The 23,936-nt window shown below is 35.7% G+C and overlaps 1 long non-coding RNA gene across 1 annotated transcript; it reads left to right on the plus strand.

Moving 5' to 3' along the window:
* The first annotated feature begins 13,792 nt into the window (after nt 1-13,792).
* On the plus strand, nt 13,793-23,577 carry LOC309686666. The gene is made up of 4 exons (XR_014270561.1): nt 13,793-13,923; nt 14,279-14,382; nt 22,232-22,412; nt 23,537-23,577. It is a non-coding gene; the product is annotated as an uncharacterized lncRNA (long non-coding RNA).
* The last annotated feature ends 359 nt before the right edge of the window (nt 23,578-23,936 follow it).

Raw genomic sequence — 23,936 nt, forward strand, 5'->3', positions numbered from 1 at the left:
GGAGGAGGCTGGATGTGAGCAAGGGTTGTCATTATCACAGTAGGCTGTGAAATTCTAGGGATGCAGAATGACCTCTAGGGATGCAGAATGACCTCCTCACTATCTTTTTAAAGTTCTGAGTTGTTGGTAGTACTTTTAGAATACCTAGCTGGATCAGAAAGCCACTCATAAAGAAATGTTTGTAACTTCCACTGGAAATTAGATATTAAACCTTTTGTTGCTATTAGGGTTCAAAATAGTTTTGCAGCAGTACTTAAACTGTCTTGCAGGTTTTAGTGGTACAAATTCAGGTAGTTGTAGATTTTAGTGCCTGTAATGCAAAATTTTTTAGTGCATCAATCATCAGGGGGTTTGATGAAGGTTTTGGACTCTGCTTTTTAAACAGATGGCATGTGTATAACCACTGTAATTGCTGTGAAACCCACTGTAAAAACACCCAAGCTGTCAGCTGGTGGTCATTCTGGAGCCAGATACAGTTTACTGATATATATGCACGCATTGTATCTCAAACATTGAGTTCTGTCTTTAAAAAAAATCATACTTGTAGATTCTCACCAATAACATAAACTGAGAAGCTAAATAGTATTCCAACTTTTTATGTTACAAACAAATGATGTTAGTTTGAAATGGCAGAGGATGAGGAGAGAAGCACAATGTTAACTGACAATATACTAATGATAGCATTTAAGCAAGGGAGAGGGGAAATGGTAATGGTCATACTCCCATCAAGAAATGCGTTGTAAGGGACACAATTGAAATCTGGTAGACCCATACCTGTAAAGGTGAAAACTTTGACTAAAACAGCTTTATAGAAAAGATTAAGTAGTTTTAAAAAAAAATAAAAATTAGAGGAGTGGTATTCAGCAGCAAAGAACAATTTTATTTTTTTAAAGTGTTGGTAACTGTACATTAGGACTCTTGTAATCCTGCACTTGTGCTAGGATAACTTTCTGGTGAGGTTCTATTACAAGCAGCAAACCGGAGAAGAGGATGAGTAACTTTTGACGCGCTCTGTATCATGTGAAGACACAGGTGGTGTGTTAGAAATTTTTTCTTCCTGAAACATATTCAGGAAATGATAATTTTCTATCAAAACTTCTTAAATTAGCATAACCAAATACTGCTTTTGATCTCCTAATTTATTACTGGTAGTAGTTTTCTAAGGAATGAGTAGCATAGCATGGAATGGAATGGAATGGAATGGAATGGAATGGAATGGAATGGAATGGAATAGAATAGAATAGAATAGAATAGAATAGAATAGAATAGAATAGAATAGAATAGAATAGAATAGAATAGAATAGAATAGAATAGAATAGAATAGAATAGAATAGAATCTTTTCAGTTGGAAGGGACCTACAATGATCATCTAGTCCAACTTCAGGGCTGACCAGAAGTTAAAGCGTGTCGTTAAGGGCATTGTCCAAATGCCCATTAAACACTGACAGGCTTGGGGCATTGACCACCTCTAGGAACACGGTTTCAGTGTTCGACCACCCTCTTGGTAAAGAAACACTGCTGATTAAACTTGTAGGCAACACAGAGCTATCTTTAGGATGGGAGGTGGGAGTTAGAGTGCACTGGCAACTGAACACAGGCTCATAGTTTACAACAGTTTTTAAAAGGGTTGATATAATTATTCAATTATTAGATAAGATTAAGGAGATATTTGATCTCTGGAATCTTGTGAGTACTAGTCCTAGTCTGCACAGTTAAGGAAGTGAATGAGAAAAAGGCAAAACATTTTTAAGAGCTGGAGAAAATGGCCTAAGTTGAAAAACTCAGCTTAAATCTGTTTATCAAATAGTTTGAGATTACTTGATTGCAGGATCTGAATACCTTGCCAAGGAGAGAACTTAGGGATATTTTCCTAGGGTTTGGGATCTATACAGCATTCTCATAAGAGGTACCGTACACAAAAGCTTCAATCTCTCTCCAGGTCACGAGAAGTATTCTAACAGCAGTTCACAAAAATTCTCTAATTGATCTATGTCTCAGACATGTTTCTGAATGGATAAAAAAAAGGGAAAGTAGACAAGGCTGGTTGGAATAAACGATTAGTATCAAATTGGCTGGCTAACCCTTCATCCTTAGGCCACACTTCAAGGACTACTTCAGTACCTATGAAGTCTTTAGCTGCTCCATACAGCAAAAATTTGTCATCACCAGCTTCTTCTCCAAGAGTTCTGCATTTATACAAAACAGAAACAAGAAACATTCGGTGTTTTCCATTGTCAAATTGTTTGCAATGAAATGCCTATTTTCCCTCCAGAACTATGCTGTCTTTAATCTTTTTTCCCAGCACTGACATGCCTTGAAAAGGTCAGTGGAGCTATTTGGGCCGGTAGCAACTTGTTAGTCCCTTCCTGGCTGGTGTCTACATTTTGTTACATATAAAAGACCTCCATAAATGACAAAATCAAACCCAGTGGCTACAAAATTAAACCGGTATGAGAATGATTGCTGATTAGAGCATATTGTCAAAGGAATGATGGCATCTTGATCTCCTGAAATCTTCAAGACTGGAAGCCCTTATAGAATGTATGCATTAGCTGAATAGGGGTGTAATAACAGAGTGAGTGACTGAAAAGTAAAGGCTTGGATTCAACTAGTGGCCATACTAGAGGTTCCTGTGTTCAACTCTAAACTGCATTTCTTTGAAATTTACAGGTATAAACTGTGAAAGAATTAACATTATAAACATGTGAATGTAACATATTATGGATAATAACAATAAATAAATAGTGAAATGATCGTTTCCCTTGGAACTCAAAACTAGTATATTTGTAAATGTGATTTTTCGTGAGAGCTTGTACAATTGCACCCTCTTGTGGTGTACATAATGCAGAATTTCAATACCTGAAGTAGAGCTTAGAAATGGAAAGGTATGTAGTAATTTGACTGACATATTTTTTGAGAATGGATGCATTTTCAGGGCAAATTCCGATTAATCAACAACAGTAACAACTTCAGCTTATAATTTTAACTAGAATATGCTCGAATGTTTTCTTCTTTGTTGTCATAGGAGAGCATCAGTAATTTGCATCACATTTCATCACAATGAGTGCAAAAATAATAGCTGTTGTTCAAAAGGCCAATTGATTATTATGAGTGTATATTAGATACCGCAAGGTACCAAACAGAAATGTGTATTTCTCAGCTGCATAATAAATAGCTATAGTCTCTCACCTTTACCTATTTGGCTAGAATACTATGAGTATAGGCGGATTAATCTAGTTGAAGTTCATTATATTCCAAAATTATGTATGCATATCTGTTTAGTATTATTAGAAAAGTAGTCCTAAGAGTCTACGAGACATAACCTTAGCAAATATATAGTAGAATTTATTAAGGCTAAAATATGGGTAATTTTACTTAAAGTAATAAAACTGTTAGAATAATGGTAATAAAACAGAAAAGGTAAGAAATACTGAAGCTTCCTATATAAGCCGTGTTATAATCGCCTTCCAACCTCTAGCCCTTTTTTTTTTACAACTTAAAAGTTCTCTAGTTTAAGCAAGCCAAACGCTACCGCTGTGGGCAGATGGTAGAGAGAACATTGCTACAAAACCTGCCACTCAAAGTGTAACAGATGACTGTAGCTACAGAAAATTGTCCCTTTGTTCATTTTGCTAATGAGTGTCCTCATTGCAGCAGGAGACTGAATAGTTAATTACTTGCAGTTCTTGGTTTTAGCAGATGGTGGAGCTAGAGCTAAAGGTTATCTGAGTCATGTGCAAAGTACAACTTTGTGAAGAAAAATGCCTTGTGTGTTTTTCATATCCTTTCTTTAAAACAGTAGAAGATTATGATTACACATATATTTGAGATAACTTTTAAAACTTAGTCACAGGACTATTTAAAATCTTTCTGTTTACTTTATGTAAAGGTCCTTCTTTGAGCATCAGCTGTTGATGCTCAAATACAGCCAGAGCAAAGGAACAAATACTTAAGCCTATTAAGAGCTGTAACAGTTACTTAAAAGGTCTTTTGAAATTCTGAGTTTATTTTGCAGTGGTTTAGAGTTGACCACTGCCAGAGCAGAGTGCTAGCTAATTACTTAAGTATTGCATGGGCTGTTTTCTTAACGCTACTGTTTTCCCTAGAGTGTGCTTGTCTGTCTACAGGATTTGGTAAAAAGTTTTCAATAAAAACATACCCTTTAGTAATTATCTCAGAAGATTAATTTAAGATCTGTTACTGCATAAAGACTGTTTAAAATGAAATACTGTTGAGGTATTTCATTAGAATTAATAAAAATGTACATTATTAAAAGTAACATTTTTGTTAATCATGCTTGGTCCTTATGTTAACTGTTACTGTTCCTTCAGTAAAGGAAGGGGAACCACAAACTAATATGAATTACTTTCCAAAGCACTTGACATTTTGTTTACATGTTTCCTTATAAAATCAGTGAAAACTCTGGGGCCAAAACTTTATGTACACTGGTAATTTGTTATGGTAAATTGGAGATTAAAAATGTCTTTTTTGAGGAAAAACAAATGGTTATGGGCTAAATTTTATCCATCATTACATTTTAGTTTGAGTTTATATGCTATTTGAAAACCTTGGAATTTTATTTTTGGGGTTCTTTAACATTTTTGTTTTGAAGTAGTTTTAAAAAAAAGCCTTCATATTTTTACCAAGCAAAGCAAATAATATCCTACATTTTCTTTAGCAACTGCTGTTTGAGTCCTCTCTTTTGTGTTAATATTTTAAATGGTTTCAGGAGTTAGTTAATATTCTGGTATTACTATAAAGATCTGTGCCAGCTCTGAAAGCTTTTCTATAATTTTAAAAGAAATATGTGGCAGTAAAATCTAGACAGCCATAAGACAATATATTCAGATGTTTTCAATAGCTTTGAAACCAACAAGAAAAAAAGAGTAGCTGTCCCAATAAGCTTCAGTTGCATAAGAAGTCTTTTCCATAATGGACGTGGCAAGATTTAAACAAAGGACACGCATAATAAAAATGTAAATGAGTTTGCTTTACTAAAACTATAACTTTAAAGTCTTTTGTTGCATGTTATCCTGGAACCTTCTTACAAGGTAATCACTGTTTGCATAGAGATTTAAACCGTAGTCTTCAATAGCATTAAACCCCTGCACGGTCTATGTGTGACAGGCATGCAAAGCCATGTTAATGTTCAGAATATGAATTGCCTCTGGGTGGCTCCGACACCAAGTAGAAAACCAACTGTGTTGATATCAGAAGGCCTGATGGACTCCATGCGGCTCCCAGCCTGAAAACTTCACCGCTTTGACATGTGATGTGCTCCTCATGACACTGGCAGCACTGTCACTGAGGAATGGCACAAAGGCAACAAGCCCCCCTCCTTAGCCATGCACTTTGCAACCCCCTGGTGTTGCCTGTCCACAGTCCCTCCTGCCTGCCTAGTTACGGACAGCACTTCAGAAACACGGGGGGAAGTGTGGGTGGATAGGCCCCAGCTGCCTTCCTGGACACAGCCTCCATAATAAATTGACCTGAATGATGAGGGCACACAAACAGTATGATATGCATTATTCCTGTCAATAAAATGTCCCCATGTGTTATGGTCTTTGTATATAATGTACTGCAGCCTTTCTTCTAGCGGGGACCCATTTAGAGGCTCGACTTTTTTCTATTCATATGATGACTCTGTAATAGAATTCAGAAATTATATGATACTGTGTTGTATAATATTACACCAGTGCAGCATATTTAAATCCCTGATTCCTTACTTATAAATTCAAGGCATCGCAATCTTTCAGGTTGTCTTTCAAGATGATAACCATGAAAAAAAAATGCTTGAAAAAGAGAATGAGGATTTCAAAGAAGAGGGTTTTGAACTGCACAATGAGATTTCCCGTCTCGAAAATGCTCTGAAGCGCTCTGAAAAAGAAAAATATTTATTAGGTAAAACTTTAAACTGATGTTAGATCAACATGATTAGTTTAAATGCAGCATGTAAGAAATGTTACTAAAGTTGGAATTAATTGTTAACATGCTTCAGGAGGATGGAGACTTTCTTCTGTACTGTTTTCTTTTTCTGGTATTGAATGCTAATTTTGTATGTATTTGCAGAGAAATTCATACATATTTATTCTAATTTTAATGCATATATTTACATATTTTTAATTTATGACAAAGGAATATTTGCTGTGGCTTTTGAGACTTCTAATATTGCCTAGCAATGTGGCTAGAGTTCATATTTTGTGAAAGATACATGCTGTAAAGTTACTGAAAAGCGTCGTATGTAGATAGTTATACTTTCAAATGATGGTCTACTATTTTACTTTAAGGGAACTGTATGAAAACCTACTCCCTCTCTAGAGTAGTTTTTGAGCTTCTACAAAATATTTGAATGTGCATTTCTTCATCTAATTAGGTTTGTGTTTCTGTGGAAGCTTCTAAGTAAATCAGTTTCTATCAAATAAGCTGTCGCTGCTTTTGATACCCGTGCTTTAGTACCATTCTGAAAAGGAGGGTACTTTTTTTTCCCGATAAGTGCAATGTACAGTCTTTACCTGCAGGTTCCTTCTCATATATTGCCAAAGTGAATTATTTAATGGAGGACTAGAAACTACGGCAATAGAGTAGAATTTGGCTGCTTAGCTTTGTTATGCCCATATAGATTAGACCCAGTGTCACCTTTAATAGTGGCAAGATGAATCTGACACAGAAAATATTCCCGATTCCTGCTTATCATCCGATTCAATGGTGCTTCTTATCTTTTGGTAGTTTTGTACGAGCAATAAAGAACCACCTGCTAAAACACTTTGTATTGGCTGTGACTAACAGCAAGGATGTCCAGAATTAGTATTAATGAAAAGCTGTGGGCACTCAGTCACACTTGGCTCTTGAACTTACTTCTTCATCTCTATCTGACCAGCCGGCTGAACAGCAGGAAGAAGGCTGTGAATGTCAAGGGCGGTGGTGAAGGTCACAGTTCTGCCAGGACTCTCATCCCCGGTGCCTTCCGCTGGGTTTAGAGACTGACCTGAAGCAAACATTTTCAATACATGAATGCAGGCATGTAATTTCATGGGTTTTCTTTTTCCGCTCTTGTTTTCAGATAAGCAAGTTGAAAGAATGCGATCAAAAATGGAAGCTGATGAGCAAACTGTTTAAAAGGTACTGTAATTTTTACTTTTGTAAGCTACACTCTAGGCAGAACAGTAACGAGCTTGGACTGTTGGCAGTGCGTAGTCCAAATAATGCTGGAAAGCTGACTTTAACTTGAATTATGTTACATTTTGGTTTATGGTAGTATAACTCACTGTAGAGTAATAATGAATTGGTATTCCTTTAATGAATATTGTGATTTTTTTTCTCATCCTGTCATATTTCATAATGTTAAAACACAGTGAAAATTCTGAACCTCAGTAAACTACAGTAAAAGGATTGACTAATAAAAAAAAAAGTAACACATTCAGTAGGCTTTTGGAGGCAAGGAAAGAAGATTTGTTCAGGTGAATAGCTAGTAACCTCAAAAAAAGAAAATGGTTATTTTTTGTAACCTGAGACTTGTTAAACATTCAACTATTCCTGGATAGAGCTGTTAGTATATATGAATTATTATTTATATGCTATCTGAACATAACAATAGCTGAACAAGGAATAAAAGTCATCTTTAAAAAAAAAAAAACTTTAATTAATAAGTGATCTCAATAAAAGGTTGACAGCTGTCAGTGTTTTCTCAATATAACATCTAAATATCTTTCCAGTGGGCTTCTTATCTTGTGATGGTTCTCAAATTACTTTTTTCTACAGAGTATGATTCTCATTACGAAAATTAAGAAATAGACACAGAACTTCTTCTTATAACAAACATTCCTTCTGTGAAACAGTTCCAAAATGTTTTGTAGGTAACTCACTTCTTTGTGGTGAAATATAAGGGAAATAGTGATACTTCTATGTGCTAATTCCATGATTACTAAATTCTCATGTAAATTCATATTTTAAAAAAAAAATTGTGGGGACTGAGACACTGGATTTATAAAATCATCCCTTTCGTTGCCTTTCCTTGTGATCTTAGATGAATCTCTCTTCTATGATCAAGTTTCCCACTTTGAAAATAGAGATACCTGCTTATTTTTACAGGAGCACTGAAAGGGGAAGTTCATTAGGATTCTGTACAAGAAATCCAAAAGCAGAAGTGGAAAATTAATTGGTCTGTCTAATGCACTAGTCTGTGAAAGAAGGAATGTGTCTTCTGTTAATTTTTATCTTTTTCTAGGTCTGACAGTGCTCAGGAATCCCACTTAGGTTTGAAGCCTCATTATACTGGAAAGGGCTAGTCATCTATTCCTACACTGAACATTTCTTCTTAGTTCACTTGCAAAGGCCAAAGAATATTTTTAATAGTACATTTTTTTCATCTTTTCACTCACAGGAAATTTTTCCTGAAACTTACTCTGTATTTTCCTTTCCTTCCCTTCATCTCCTTGCAATGGAGGACATTGTCTTACATCTAGTAACTTCCCATAGATACAACCTCAGTCTGTGGATTTGAGCAGCAGCATAGGAAGTCTTTCCTGTATGCCTCTCACATGATATGGAAGCACTACATTTTTGTAAAAATGGATCACACGCCTGTTTCCCAAACTGCCTCCAGTACAGCTACCCGGACAGGTAACCCTTCACAGTCACTGCACAGTCTGCCCAGTGAGCTTGAATTGTAACACTGAAGTGCTGTGAAAAATCTTTGGAGCAGTCCTTCTCTTCCCTTTATAATTCTGATGATTAATCTAGTTATATTTCCATTCCCAAAAGAAAAACTACAATTCTGAAAGATTAACCACATTGATTGAAATTTCTGGCTTTTTTCTCCCCGTCCTTTGCACATCCCATTGAAACATGTTTTCTCAATAGCCAGAATGTGCATAAATTCTTCTTTGGTTAAAAAGCTTCGATCTTTAAAAGGAGGAGCTGGTCATGAAGGCACGCACTGCTGGGGCATTTCACTCCAGAAATGGAGTTCACAAAGTTGATACAAACACCAGTATCTAACATACACTGTGTAAGGCAAAGTTAACACTTAAAAACAGGATTCAAAGGAGAATACGCAGCCAGTAAGAAGTGGTGATGAAACACGTTGGAAGCACTGTCTCTTACCTGGACTAACTAGATATTACTGACTGATTTCTTGTAGGTGGGACTTGGAGTCTGGATCTTCTTCCTGTCACCTGGGAGCCGAGCTCTGCACTAGCTGTGGGCACTTGCCTCTCTAACTTCTCTCAAAGCACCATAAGAGATGGCAAGGACTGAGTTTTTCATAAGGACTAGAGCACTTTGCCCAGGGTTCTGATCATTGATGAACTTGAGGACCTTTGAACCCATAGCTCCACGTCCCGATGACTTAACCGCTAGTTTACACTGTGTTCTGGTGGGAAAATATTCTCTTTAAAGCTGGATACAGAGAGATCAAGCACAGAAGAGCCATAATCTCCAGGTTACACGTTAGGATACTCAGCACAAAGGAAGGGACTTTTCTATAGATTTGTTCTTTTTTTCTTCAGATTTTTCCTGAGCACTTTTGCTTGGGTTTTATGTGTATGGGGGTGGTGGTGTTTTGTTTATTGTTTCCTTGTAATTCACAGTCTAATGTAAAATGCATAAATGATCTAGCAAGTCAAAACACGAGGTTGTCCCTTTCTCATGCAGTCACAGCTTTGGTATGTCGTCAAGCTCGTGCATGAGTATTCTGTATCTAGTCTCATGAATTTCATATTCTTTGTGTCCAATGGCACAGCTTGAACAGGACTGGTGGCTTATTCTCATCATAGAGGGGTAGTTAGGCTACTTTTCCATGACTTGGGATATTGTAATCAAGCCCCATAAAACTCCCAGTGGCATACAATGTCGGCTGCCCTGATTTGTGGCTGAGCATTCTAGCTTCTGGGTTATTATGCTGAAGAGGAGCGTTTCTCCGTTTTTATGAAAGAAAATGAATGTCAGTGTTGTACGCAACATTGTCTGGCTTTAAATATGTTCTAAATGCAAATACGGTAAGTAACAAAGTCTGCTCCGGGTGACACTGAGAAATATAGATGTTTAACTTGCAAGTCCCAAGTGACAGTAGCTCTGACAGAAGTCCCAGGCAGCTCACACCCAGCAGAGCCCAGGAAGCTTTGCTGTGCAATGTAACTGTTTAAGGGAGTTTGATTCTGGAAGTTTTGAAGAATTCTTGAAGAATTCTGCTTAAATTGCTCTTTGGGCGCAATCCTTTCTCCTCGGTGAGACTAGATGTTTAATTTGCCTGACAATGTTTGTCTTGCAAGGATGTGGTATGCAGATAGTATAGGCGTCTGCCGATCTTTCGATTTACAAGCAAACAGTGGAGTTGCCCCTGCGGTTCCAAACTGCCATTGCTGTTTGACCATAACAGGTTTCCACAAATATCCACTTTTTGGAGAGGTTAAGTCAATGAAGTCTCCATTTCTAATGTTTTTGTCATCTTCCTACCTCCTGTGACATCACACTCCTCTTTGTCTATGTCAAAAGAATGTTATACGTGTAACTCTTGTGACATTATTAAACCCCACGTATAAGTGAAATGTCTGTTACCAGTTTTAATACAAAAATATGTGTATGTCCATGTGTAGTCTCTTGATCAGGGAGACTGTATTTAGAATGGATTTTTAGAGAATTATGCCTGTTTGAGTATGAAATCCAACGTTGAGTCTCACATGTTTATATTTTAGTTGATTGAAATTCAAGAACAAATGAAGGCAGAACTTGAAAATGAAAAATCATTACTTAGAACTCTGGTAAGATACTTATATTATTTTTTGTAAACCATCATTTATTGCAAATCTAATAAAATATGCAAAACCCTTTTAATAACCCATAGATTGAATAAACTTATTTTTTAGGTAGGGAAGTTGTTTTACATGTGAAAAAATATAGCAAAAATACTTTACAGTTTTATTTTGTTCTTACCATATTTTGAGAGGAACAGATGTAAACAATGCCACTAGAAATATTTTTTTAAATGCTACTATTTTGTTTTAGGAGGACTTGGAAAATATTTAATAAATGCAACATTATTTGAAAAGATTTGCTGCTGCTGTTTACAAATGTCATAGGCAATGATGCAGAGTTTTGTCTTAAAATATTTTTGTATTCTGCATTAGTCTCATAAGAACACTGCCTTTTATTTTCTTTTTACATGATCCAGGAACTTTCCAGACGGCTGGTCCTTTATTTTGCCATTTGACTTTTTTTTTTTTTCCTAGCCTGATTTCGTACTGGCTTTCACACTGATCACCACTAGTATGTCTTTGTTACAGTAAACTGACTGGGTTTATTATAATAAAAAATAAAACACAGCTTGACTTGCAATCTAAATGTCCTGGAAAAGAATATGATACTGTTTAGAAGAGAAAAGGTTGTGAATAGAAAATCAGTACCACTTCAGTTATTTAAACATTTGCTTTTCTGCAGCTTGTCAAACTTTGTGCCAAGTCATAGCTGCTTTACTTTGTTTTGTTAATCTCAGCACCATGTGTCTTGGGCTTTTTTAATAGGGGGCCAATCCTGCAGTACTCACTCAGTTTTCAGTTTCAGTGAGTCTGGGTAAGTACTGTAGGACTGCATTTTTTGAAAATTAAAAGGAAAAAAAAAAAGAAACCAAAATATAATGTTATAGAGTAGGTCTTTCAAATCTGTTTCTGATGGTTAAAAAAACCCTTAAAATAAGTTGCCCATTAAATAAATTTTAATAAGCACCTTCATAATGAAAATGGTTTGTAATTCTCATCACATTTTAAGAAAATTTCTTTAACCTGAAGACGTAAGCAGGACTGTATTGGAATTAGGAAATCATAAATAAGAGATTTTAAAATTTGTCTAAATTTAGGACAGGGTACAGAGTTTCTTTCAAGGAAAATCTTTTGGGATAAGAATGTGCCAGCAGATAATGCTAGCTACTGCTAAAATTTGCAGTCTGCATTGTATATTTACCAAAAGCACTTGAAGGCATTATTGTAAGATGATATAACTGAGGTTTGATTTGGCTTCATAGTCTGTTTCTGAACTGATATGTAACACGAAAACAGCTTATACAGACTTCTGGATCGTAGCTGAGGCACCTAGAAACATCATTTTAAGTCACGAATTGAGTTGTTCTAGAAATCCCAGTGGGACCTTCAACATCAAACTTAAGTAGTCAGGTTTGTTATATCCTTAATGTATATAAAAAAATCTAGACATTAGAAAGCTTTTATTAATTCAGGAGAAAAATAAGTTTTCAAATAAAATTATTTTTAAAAATTAATATTGATTATTAGCCATGTTTACTTCTTTTTTTATTATTATTATTCCAATGTTAGTTCCAATGTTTACCTAGAAATGCTTCATCTAAGGGGATCTTCTTGAATAAATAGGGAAAACCTTTCTTCTGGGCAGATGTAGTAATAGTCTGAGTTCAAAACAAATGAGTACATAGGAGTCCAACCTTTGCAAAGGCTGTTGAGTGAGATTTTGCCTCACTCTTCCCTCTCCTCCTAATTCTAAAATTGAGCGCACAGTTGCCAAATATCTAGAACATATTTATGAGGCAGGTTCTAAGGTCTTTTAGTGCCCCAAAATACAGAGTATGCATTGCAATTAAGTGTAAAATATGATGATGATACCTTGACTAATCTGCAATACCAAAGTATTTAATGTGCAAATTTTTGTGGCCTTATCTTTTCATTGCATATTATCAAATAAATCAGCATTAAACAAGGAAGAAATATAGCAGTAATGCAGTTAAGTCAGATAAGCCAGAACAGTAATATGCACAGTGAATGGGAAATAACTTGAAAGCAAAACGCTTATCCTCTGGAAAACAGCAAGGAAGGAGTAGGCTCAGTGAGAACTTAAATGCTTTGCACATTGAGACTTCTTGTTGATACTCTGAGTGCATACAAATGTGGAAATGAAAGATGGACAAGCAAGAGAATAAAAACACTCTCAGCATACATAGTGCTCAACAGAAAGAGGAATGAACACTGAATGTAAAAAGTAATTTGTAAGTAAGGTTGGATCTGGAAGTAAAAATCCTATGACAGATGACTGGAATAAAGCATTTATGCTCTCAAAAGATCTCTTAGTTTTAACATGTTTTTAAAGCTATTTCATTAAGATTATTACATAAATATAGTATTTTCTGTATTATCATACAATTCTGCATATTTTGTCTTTATTACAATAAATAAAAATGTTAGTGATATAAAATGACGTTTCCTAATATTTTAAACTCTGGAAAGTGTAACAATGTTAGATAAAAATAAACAATCACAAAACAGAATCATTAGCAAAGTACTCAAAGTTGAATCAATAGTAAAATCCTGGAATAAATCTTAAGGGGAAAAAATGTCAATTGATTAAATGTTCCCCTTTTGTCATCTTTAATGATTCTGTCAATATTCAGTTTCATTTCATTGTCTATAAACAATATTTTTGCTTTCCCATCATTTGAGTAGTACAGATGTATGAGCAGCAACACAGAAAGGGCTGGCTTTGTTACAACTCAGTACAAGCCAAGGAGTTGCTGTCACTTTCTAATGTTGTCGACAGTCCCAGCTTATATCCAACAGAGTTTTAGAAGAAAAAGTGTAAGTATTTTTCTCTCTCGTTATTATGACACCAGACAGTGAACTGAAAGACAGTTTTTCACTGTTTCAGAACAAAGTGCTAATACGATTAGCTTTAAATATGCAAAAACTTGTATGACTTTTGAATATGCTATTAACAGATGACTTCTTATTGTCTCATTTTAATAAATTTTTTCAATAAACTGTAGTTCTGGGTTAATATTAGACTTTTTCAAAAGTTTATGCCTATAGTTTTGTTCATATTTCTTCGTGGTTCCTTTTAGTAACAGAAGGAGAAAAGAAGACACCGAGACAAAAGTGCAAAGTGTCCTGGGTGTGGCGCAGAAAAAAAAAAGTATGCAATCATCTTTATTTCCTAAGTAAAATACAGATAGATTTTATTAGCTAATATTGCAAAGTGCTCTGCTTGTGTCATACCTCTGTTTTATTTGTCTTCGTGTAATTTTTCTTTTTCCACTGGACAGGCTCCTCTTAAACCTAGGTTTGTGTTTTGACTGAGTAATGAAATACTTTCCTTGCACTGAACTAGTAACTACTATCATTGCAACTATACTCTTTTAAACTGTCTTTTTTTCCCCTTTAATCCAAATGGAGTTAAGTAACATCACTACTAGACTTAGTCCTTAACATCTACACACTCCCCCTTCAAACTGAAACATGTACTCGCTTTTCCTTGTCCTTTAATCTAGAGAGAATGGAGATGGCGGATCACAGGGCATGATGTTTGACAGCTATAATTAGTGGGTGAGCATAGCTCATGGTTCATCCAGCTGAAATCACTTCGACTGACAAGGTAGGAATATGATGGATGAAATCCCTTTATTAGCATTATACCTTGCAGATAGCTAAGAATACTGACAAACATTTAAACACTAGACCCCAAATCCTAGTTTTATCCACAGGCGGCAATGCTGTACCAAAAAATATATTGCCATGAAGCACATGGGAAGAAAACGGATTCTTGCTGTAATACCTACATATTTCAAGACCAAAAGCAGCACAAATTCGACTTTAAGCGCATGCCATAGCATTGCAGAAGACTACAACAGTGTCTTCACACAGCATGTTTAAAAAAAGATAACCCAGGTATTGAATAAACTTATATTTCTGAAGCTTAAGGTGAGAATCATGTTTATCCACATGTGAAAATTCTTTTCTCTACTTCAAGATTAACTAAGGTGTGATCCTGAAGGGACTGTGGAAATAGAAGCAGAATTTAAAATGCTGCTAGGGCATTTGGGTAAAGCTGGCAGCTGAGTTAGTAACTAACAGGAAAACCCTAAATATCTAGGTCCTAAGTGGTGCTAGGAGGCTCTTGAGAAATGACCACCATACCTACTACAGAGATCCTCCAGTTCCTCTATATTTTTATACCTGATATAGGTGTGGTTACTTGTTCTTGCAAATGTATGCACTTAATTGTATGCACTTAATTTGTCCCAGTCTTCAAGGAACAATAATATGAACATCATAAATATATACAGCTGAAGGAAGTCTGACAAAGGGATAAATATATATAAAGTGATCTTACTGCATTGTAGCTGTCAGTAGTCAAAGGCTGTTTCAGGTTATTAAGAAACCATTGAATACTCTTGAGATGAAAGTAAAGATTATTGCAAACCAAAAAATTTATTGGGGTATAGAGGAGTCTGCAAATAGATACATAACTAGGTTTTTAAAATGTTTTAATGTTTAGTGTAATTTTCAAAAGCCTATAGTCATCTATCTCCCAAACACTTTAAAATATGCCCATGGTCAAGTAAATATACTAACTCCACAAAGCAGTTTATTCAAGCAATTCATTTGTCCTTCACGAAATTCTAGTTTCGTTTGAAATATCATGGGAAGGGATTCCAGTGGCAGTGTCCTAACTCATTTTATAAGAAAATTATATGTCTTTGTGTTATTCTTTATGTTTGGGGAGTAACTCTCCATTTGTGTTTTCCTTTTTTCATACTGAACGATCAAAACCACTTTGATTTATGGAGAGAAAGTGTGATCTGCTTCACACAAGTCATCCTCCCTTTCCAGAGACGTAGTCTTGTAAGCCTTTCTGCACACTTGCCAACTTTTGAATCCTTTAAGTAGAAAAACATGTAAGAGTAATAAGGAAAAATCTTTTAACACTTTAATAGGATTTAAAGGTTTTCCTTTAAAAAATGCTCTTTTCTCCTTCGCAAGAATGATTAGCACTTACGAATCTATAACCAATTTCCATTAGTTGTTCAAATTATTTAAAAACTTATTCTATTATGAGGTTTCTGAATGTGACCATAATCAAATAAAAAGACACTTTGTCATCTGTACCTACTACTACATCCTGTCATTTACCAAAGTTGTGAGGAAAGCTAAACTGTTTGGATTTCTCTTTTGCTATGGAATATATTTTTAACGTTTTAGAAAAATAATTGCCAGGAAAATGTATATATATTTGCGGACACTCTTTAACTTTTGCAGAATATTTTTATAATACAGAATAAATGCAGTGAACCATTATAAGAACTAAGGATTTTTTTTTTGTCTTATTATTCTGAAACTTAGATTGAATTTAGGTTTCACAATGACTTTATTTGAGCAAAGATTGTTGGTATTCCTGATCTTCCTAAAACTTCAAATAATAGAAAAAATTAAGTCAATGTTTAGAAGTTAGTACCTAAATCAATGTGTTAATCAGCCTCACTTCTTGAAGCTGGATTTTCTCCAACAGTTATTTGACATATCCTATTAATCATAGTTAGATTTGGAAATCTATGGCATGTGGTGAGAACAAGCCATATGCTGAGATAAACTGAACTGGAGCACATCTAGGTTAGTTGAAATATGTATGATGTTTAAAGTGGTATTTGATTGTATTAAAACAAAAAACTGATATACTGTTGGGAATTATCTATTTGTTACTTAGACTTACAGCTCAAAGCGTTATGGGCATAGAGGAATATCCTTTATTGAAGAATTTAATTTATATTCATGTTTAATGAATTCAGTATCATTTAAGTACTGCTTTGACACTTACCCAGATGTCTACTTGCCTTAATGCCTTAATCATACAGTAAAATCTCAGCAGCAATAACGTTTATCTTCAATCTCAATAGAAACAATGTAAAATATCAACAGAAAATCAGCCTCAACACTACCTCCAAAACCTTTTTCTGTCCTTTTAGGGACAATATCTTCCTCAAGCATGAGGAGATTTTTGTTCAAAGCCAAAAAAGATGCTTAGATACTGTGAGAACTGTCTTGCTACAGAATTTTCCCTGGTCTTGCACAGATGTGCATCCTACCCCTCTAAAGATTAGGCGTTGAAAACGAGGTCTTCAACGGAAACTTGGCTGATGTTGAGGGGTATGGGGGATAAAGAGACATAGGCAATTGTTACATCATTTCTGTACTCAAAAAGCCTACATTCAAGTGTTTCTGCGTGCCTAGACGCTTCCTGAAGGGTTGTTAGCTTTTTCCAGCAAACCTTTTCAAGTATTGGACTGGTCTGTTTGAAAAGAGTAGAGCTTTAGGCTAAAGGTAATGTGGCCAGTTGCCAGGAAGCAAAGATATGAAACGGAAAAGTTAAAAGAAAATTCCAGCTTATATAAAAAAATAGCATTTAACATTTGTGCATGAATCATTCTTTAGATCTCATCTTTTACTCTAGTACAGTTCAATACAATAATAATTTCCATTTTCCAGTATGCTATCGGGTATAATTTTTGTGGTTGCAAAAGCTATTTTCCGCTTGCATTTTTTAGTATTTTGTGAATTTTCCTGGTATAAATGTGTCAAAAATCCACTATCCATGGGCCAATTCTGTACCAGTCTGAATATACCTGAGGAACTGAAGGAGCACTTGATTATAGTTTCACCTTTAAAATGACCTGGCCGAGTTCTTCTCTTGTTAGAAATGTTTTGAGGAGTTTGAAATACTGATAACATTTTTCTGTGTTCCTTTAATATCTGATTCTCCTGCTCTGTCTGTCATCATCCTTGGCTGTATAATATTTTTCAACCAATTAACTGCTGCTATTTCACTTTTTTTTTTCCTTTTAGCTGAGTTTCTAAGAATATTGCATCCATAATAACCATAGCTCTGTTATGGTTTTATTATTACTCATACTGTTGTTCTTCCTAGTGCCTACAACCTTCATAATTGCTATTGTGCTTTAAAACACATCAAAGATAATAGAATTTTAACCTGGTGAATTAAAAATTAATTTATCAGAGCTGTATGGTTTTGTATTGATATTGATCAATACTGTATTGATCCTGCAAGAGAGTACATGAATCCTCCTCCTCCACGCATACTTCTAAAAAGAGCAAAGCACATTTATTCCATCCAGTCTCTTAAATGAGTGGATAAATGCCCAGAGCTGACCACTGCTCACCAGCCATCACAAGGGGGATGTGGGGATGTCCAGGCCTAACCTGACATCCTGCCCATAGCTCTACAGTCCTGGGAGGATGGTGCCTCTCAGAAACCATGTAGACTTTGGCATGGCCTGAATTGCTTTCCAGACACAATCTGCTGTTAATGAGTAAAGCCCTAAATGATATTGCTAAGGTTCTGCTGTATAGTTTTTTAATTTCTGAATGTGGGCTTGAAGGAACACACAATAGCACATTCAATAACGGTCAATTACTTTTCAATTACTGTTCAATTACTATTAAGTACACGTAAGGTGTTAGCTGATATTTTGCTCGGTGTTTGAACTGTAGCAGATTTGGTTGTGTAATTTTGTTTTGTAGATAGAGCAGGGGACACCTGCATTCACGTCTAGAAATTTTTATGTATCTAGATAGAGATTATATTTACACTGGAAAATCCATTTCAAAGATTTTGAAAATAATAGGATGTCTGTTTATAGTCTGTGTAAGCTGATGAGTGCATACTGCTCTGTTGATAAAACAGCATATATATTCAATAATAGTGTTTATTACAGATGAATGCTAATTGCAGAGATGGAAAAGGGTATTAGAATCATAGAATCATTTAGGTTGGAAAAGACCTTTAAGTTAATTGAGTCCAACTGTAGATCATTCTAGCTAGTTCTGTCAATGAGGAGGTTTATCTTATTGAATGTTTTTCATTATTTTCTTAATTTAGAGCAAATAATTCATATCCAAGTGATATCATGATGGGGAAGGGTATAATAGTAGAGCAGAAAGAGTGTCACAGATAATAGGATTGACAAAGTTCCCCTGAAATCTGTTTCATAGCCTCGTGTCTCTTACTTGTAGTTTCATTTCTCAGTTTCATTCTGTTTTCTAATGTCCCTAAATGAATCCTTTAATTCCTAATATTTAGGACTGACTGAATGGTTTTCTTCCTTACTATGTATATTCTTCAAGATTTACTCCTTCTTATTGGAAAACCTCATAATAATAACATAATTAATGTGAAAAAATATTTATTAGGGTTTAAATCTGTTCTATATACTGTTGAGGCTCATTCAAGTTTGCCAAAAATTTCTGAACTAAAGGAGTGAATTTTCTATATGATCTTAACAGACCATAAAACCATTTTGATGCCACTTGTATTGCAAGTAGTGGAAGCTATAAATATATCCCAAAAAGGGGACAGTAACTTTTGGCTTGTACATAAATCTTAGCATTCTAGATTTTTTTTTTTTTTAATGGCTCAAGTAATTGTAATTTCAGGACTTATCAAACGGGAAAGAATACTCCTGAAATTCCCCAAAATGGAAGATTTTCAGTCACATCACTGTGTCTGATATTTACAACGCTCATCTACATTAGGCATAAAGTCAAAATCCATCAAGCCCTCTGAGCAAGTCTATAAACCCATTGTATCTTCATCCATCTCCAGGCCTCCATGGCTGTTCAGAGAATATATTTAGTTTTAGAACCATTTAGCCAATTAGGAGTCTTGTCCAGGGTGAAATCTAATCATATTTTGAAATGCAATATAGCTATACGTAGGTTTTTGTACTGAGATAAGTAGAATATGTTGTATTTCAAACTTTCACCTTTCAAGATGAAAATGAGATTGGGAGGAGGAGGAGATGTTACCAAAAGACTAGTTGCAGAATGCTCTTTCCTACTCAGTAAGTTCCAGTTCCAGTGTCTGAAAGCTAAGTGTGTTTGAACAGTGGATCAAAAGCTTAGTGAACGTGAAAAACTTTAGTTATTAGGTTCTGGCCATGCTTAATTTGCTAAAAATTAATTATGCCTTTGTTTACATATCTGAAATGTATGAAAGGTTTTCCCTGCAGTATAGTTCTTACAATAACCATGCTAATATGCAACATCCTGACTTAGGCTACAGAGGAGCTCAAGTTCCTTACCAAAGTTAAATTTAGGAATCCTGTTCAATAGGACTCACATTTTGATTTCCAGGAGGTAATAGACTTTATTTGCAAGGTTTAGATCAAGGTTCAGTTGTTTTACATTGCCTGAGGTACTGAGGTGTTGTAACCATGCTGAAACACTAGTGAAGCAATAACTTCCTCTGCCAAATACATGGTTAGTTTTCATCTGTACTAAGAGGTGTGTCAAGCAAACTTATGTAATGAAATTTGGAATTTTTGCAAACTATTCATTTGCAAATAACATGCCCTCATAATTCCTATTACATAAAAGCTTATATAAGGAGACAAATATATAGTTATGTGCTGGGAACACTTCATTAATGACACAGAGAAAGGATTTCCTGTAGAACAGATGGCCCTTGTAGTGTTAACCAAACTGTTCATCTAAACCAGCATTGTCTGGAACCTAATGCCCTCAGGCAAGGATCCGACCCAGTTGTGGAGAGGCACCATGCAATCATGACAGATGGTCATGTGTTGAGGCAGTCCAAAGACCATGCATATGTACCAAGGGTGCTTGTTGAGAGCTGAAGCTCACTGTGGAGAATATTCAGTAGGTTTATGGTTATGGGGAGTCCCGATGTCCAACTCTGAACAACATTAATGTAAAAAAATGAAGGCACGTGAGACCTTAAATTGAATGGAAGGAAAAAAGTGCTAGTTTCTTAAGCCTTCACCCGGGTTTCATTGGATAGATCAATAGGGGGCAGAGATTTGTTTAATTAGCTTCAGTCAGCTTAAAGAGGGTATAAAATTTAGTCCATCATTCTGCAGTGGGTCGAGTGACAGTAATAAATACTTAGAATTTTACATTTCCAACTTTTGCAAAGGAAAAAGTTTAATGCACTAATGCACTAATGGTTGTTACATTAGTGTTTAGTGTTTCTTAACACTTTATATATAAAATCTTTATAAAGTCTTAGTTAGGCCTGCCTGAGGTTTTAAAGCTGAAGGATGTGAAATACAGCTTAAATGGCAAAGACTTTTCTGATCAAGATTGATCAAGGTTCCTTCTGTATTAAGAAGATACTTCAGTCAGCTGGAGGTGCTCTTGAAAAAGGGCAGGAGTCTCACTTATCTTCAAAAGTTGAATTTTAATCCAGTTCACGGTTGCTTTCCACATTTAAAAAGAGGTTGTTCTTCTTTTCAGCCAGGAAGAGCATAGCTTTGAGAGATACATGTGATGACAGAGCTTTCAGAGAAGCAATTAAAAACAAAGTAGAAAGAGTATCAAAGCACAGAAAGGATTTAAAGTCATGTAATGACAAACATGGTAACGGATCACAACAAGGAAAAGGAGCAAGCTGGAAAAATATAATGGAGGGAATTTATATGTTTAAAATTGAACTGGTTGAAGCCCAGAAAGTAGCTGGCATTAGCATTAAAGTGGGTTTTTTAAACCATCTTTTCAAAGAAAATGTTCAAGGAAGCACAGGTGCAACCGTTCTTCATTTCTTTGTGACTGCCGTACTGAACTAGAGTTTGAGGTGCTCCATCAGGGAACCACCCCAAAAGCTGGGGTTCTTCAGATTGTGGAAAGTCTTTAGACACTGTCTTTTCTACCCTGCCATGCCCCAGCAGTAAGTAAGGGAAGCCCTATTATGTTTATATTTCAAGCAGCTGTAATCCATAAGAAGAATCAGCTGGGAATAAAATCTTGTGGCTTTAGAGCTGCTTTGCACCATTATCCCCTAGCTTGAGATCTGGTCTATTATATGTATAGCTGCAATGGGCCTGAATCTGCTTTTACAGGTTCTCCATTTACCCAGCTATATTGTCACTGCAATCTAGGGTGTTACAGCAGTATAAAATCCATGTGTGGAAGGAGAATTTGACCATCTGATTGGTTTTGCAGTAATTTAGTAATTATTAATATTTACAGTGAGTTTCATTTGTAGCTTTCATAGTATGTAGATAAAATTACTTTATTTTAAAAGGCCTGATACTACAATGAGTCTGCAATACTATCTGTTCTTTAACTCTAGTGTTTACACCTCTGAATGAGCCACACAGCTACCAGCATGTGTATGTGAGAGAAAGTGGAATGTATCCGCAGCTGAAAAAACAAAATGCTGACTTGATTTGGATAGGGCTAGGGCTTAATACAAAACACTACCGAAAGCTTGGAAGTTCTCTTCAAACAGATGGGTGGGTAATGTGTTTGATTTACCAGGTTCATGTCCAGTATGTCTGTGGGGAGACCTGTGGAAATGTAACTGGGATGAAACCTCTCTTGGGGGAGGGAATATGTATCTGCGTGAGGTGTGAAGAAGGAGATGGCTGGGGAGAGGACTGAACAAGCATCCCTTCTTTGCTTTTTTCCAGATTTGCTCTGTGCGATGTAGAATATAATTTACAGTTGGAAAAGTAGTACCTACGACACCCTGTTGAGCGAGAATGGAAGATTTGAGGTTGCTTAGTTTCTTTCGGATTTCTGATATGGCATGCCTGGTCAATGGTGCTCTCTTTCCCTGAATGATAAAAGTGTTACAGGAAACTAAAACAGGTTTGTGTGCTCATTAGACTTCATTTGTCAGTTTTCAGCACTGCAAGCAGAAGAAAAAGAAGTTATAATGACCAATCTGCCAATGAAAAGTGAAACTGAAATGGTAATGCTTGAGGAGGAAAGAGAATTGGAAAAGGAACATCTTAGGAACCAGAAATATCTTACAAAACAAAAGAAAGAACTTACTGACAAGGTGGTCTTTTAATTATAACAAGCTAATACATTCAGGTACATATTTTTTTATAGAGACCTTTTTAAAGTCTACAGATCTCACAGAACTACTGTGTCTTTAACCTTTTAGTTGTTCGAGTAATGATACTAGTAGACGTTTACGTAACAGATTTACCCCAGGACCTTACAGAATTTCTCATGACATTTCTCTGAGAGAAATAGAAATCCATTTCCCAGAGAGGAGGGTGAAGATCGAAGGCCACACAGGCTGTGTCTAAGTTGCATGACACGGATGCTCCACGGGCACCTGCATAGGTACTTCCTTCCAGTCACCCAGACTGGAAGTGTGCCACCGCTCCCCTCTAATCTGTGTGCCTGGGCTTTCCTAGCTCTTACGCTTGACATGGGACTGATTGGAGTCAGGGCATCCACACAAAAGCAAAGATTAGGAAGCGTTCCTGGACCCCATGTCTAGGCATAATCATGAAAATCAGGGTTAGGTCTAAGTCAGGGGTTCAATTCTTTGTTCTAATCACTTGACCGTATACTTTCCACAAACTACTGGTTTTGCCATCGGGAATTTGTAATGATGGGTCTTGAGTCCTTGTCCATTTACGGCAATGGCATTTTTACTGTTGATAGCAGTAAGATGAGGTTCAGACACATATACATAGGACAAGACTGCATTTAATTATCCACAGTGCTTATTTTATTATAGTTGCCAAAATGTTGCCTAACTGTCGCAATCCTTAGAAACAAAGAAAAAATATGAGCTGATTTCGAACTACTGGCTTAAGTTACAAAACCTTTCCATTTTTAACAGGGTACTGGAAATATCTAACATCCCCAAACGGGAAAACTTGTCCCAATAGTAGCACTGTGTATGAGCAAAACTTTGTATTAGTTTTTGCATTGTTGGCGAAGAAAATAAACACTGTTTTACTTACTTTCAGATAATATACATGGTACCTGAACAGCAAGCTGCTGAAAGAACCCTGGCTGCTGAAACTGAGAAACTGAAGAAACATAAAGGTCTGGAAAGGCAAACCACAGAAAGGTAGTGGCCAAAATTTTTAAGATGTGCTTTGAACACATTTAATAAGCCTTTGTGTTGTTTTAACTTCTTCTCTTTACACTTGTTTTTCCTATCTTAGAAGGGAAGCTGAGCAAAGTAATACAATATGGAAAAATCCAGATTCTACAAAACATGTTTAGTATTATTGCTTTGATTACATTGATCAAAGGCCTAGGTTCAGGCCTATAGCTTTTTTAAATTATATTTGTGAAAATTAAGGTGGTTATATACATTATTCAGTTACCTAGTCGTTAGAATTTGAGGATGTAATAGCTAGG

Source organism: Vanellus vanellus (genome assembly GCF_965231255.1).
Source record: "Vanellus vanellus genome assembly, chromosome: 2".
NCBI lineage: Eukaryota > Metazoa > Chordata > Aves > Charadriiformes > Charadriidae > Vanellus > Vanellus vanellus.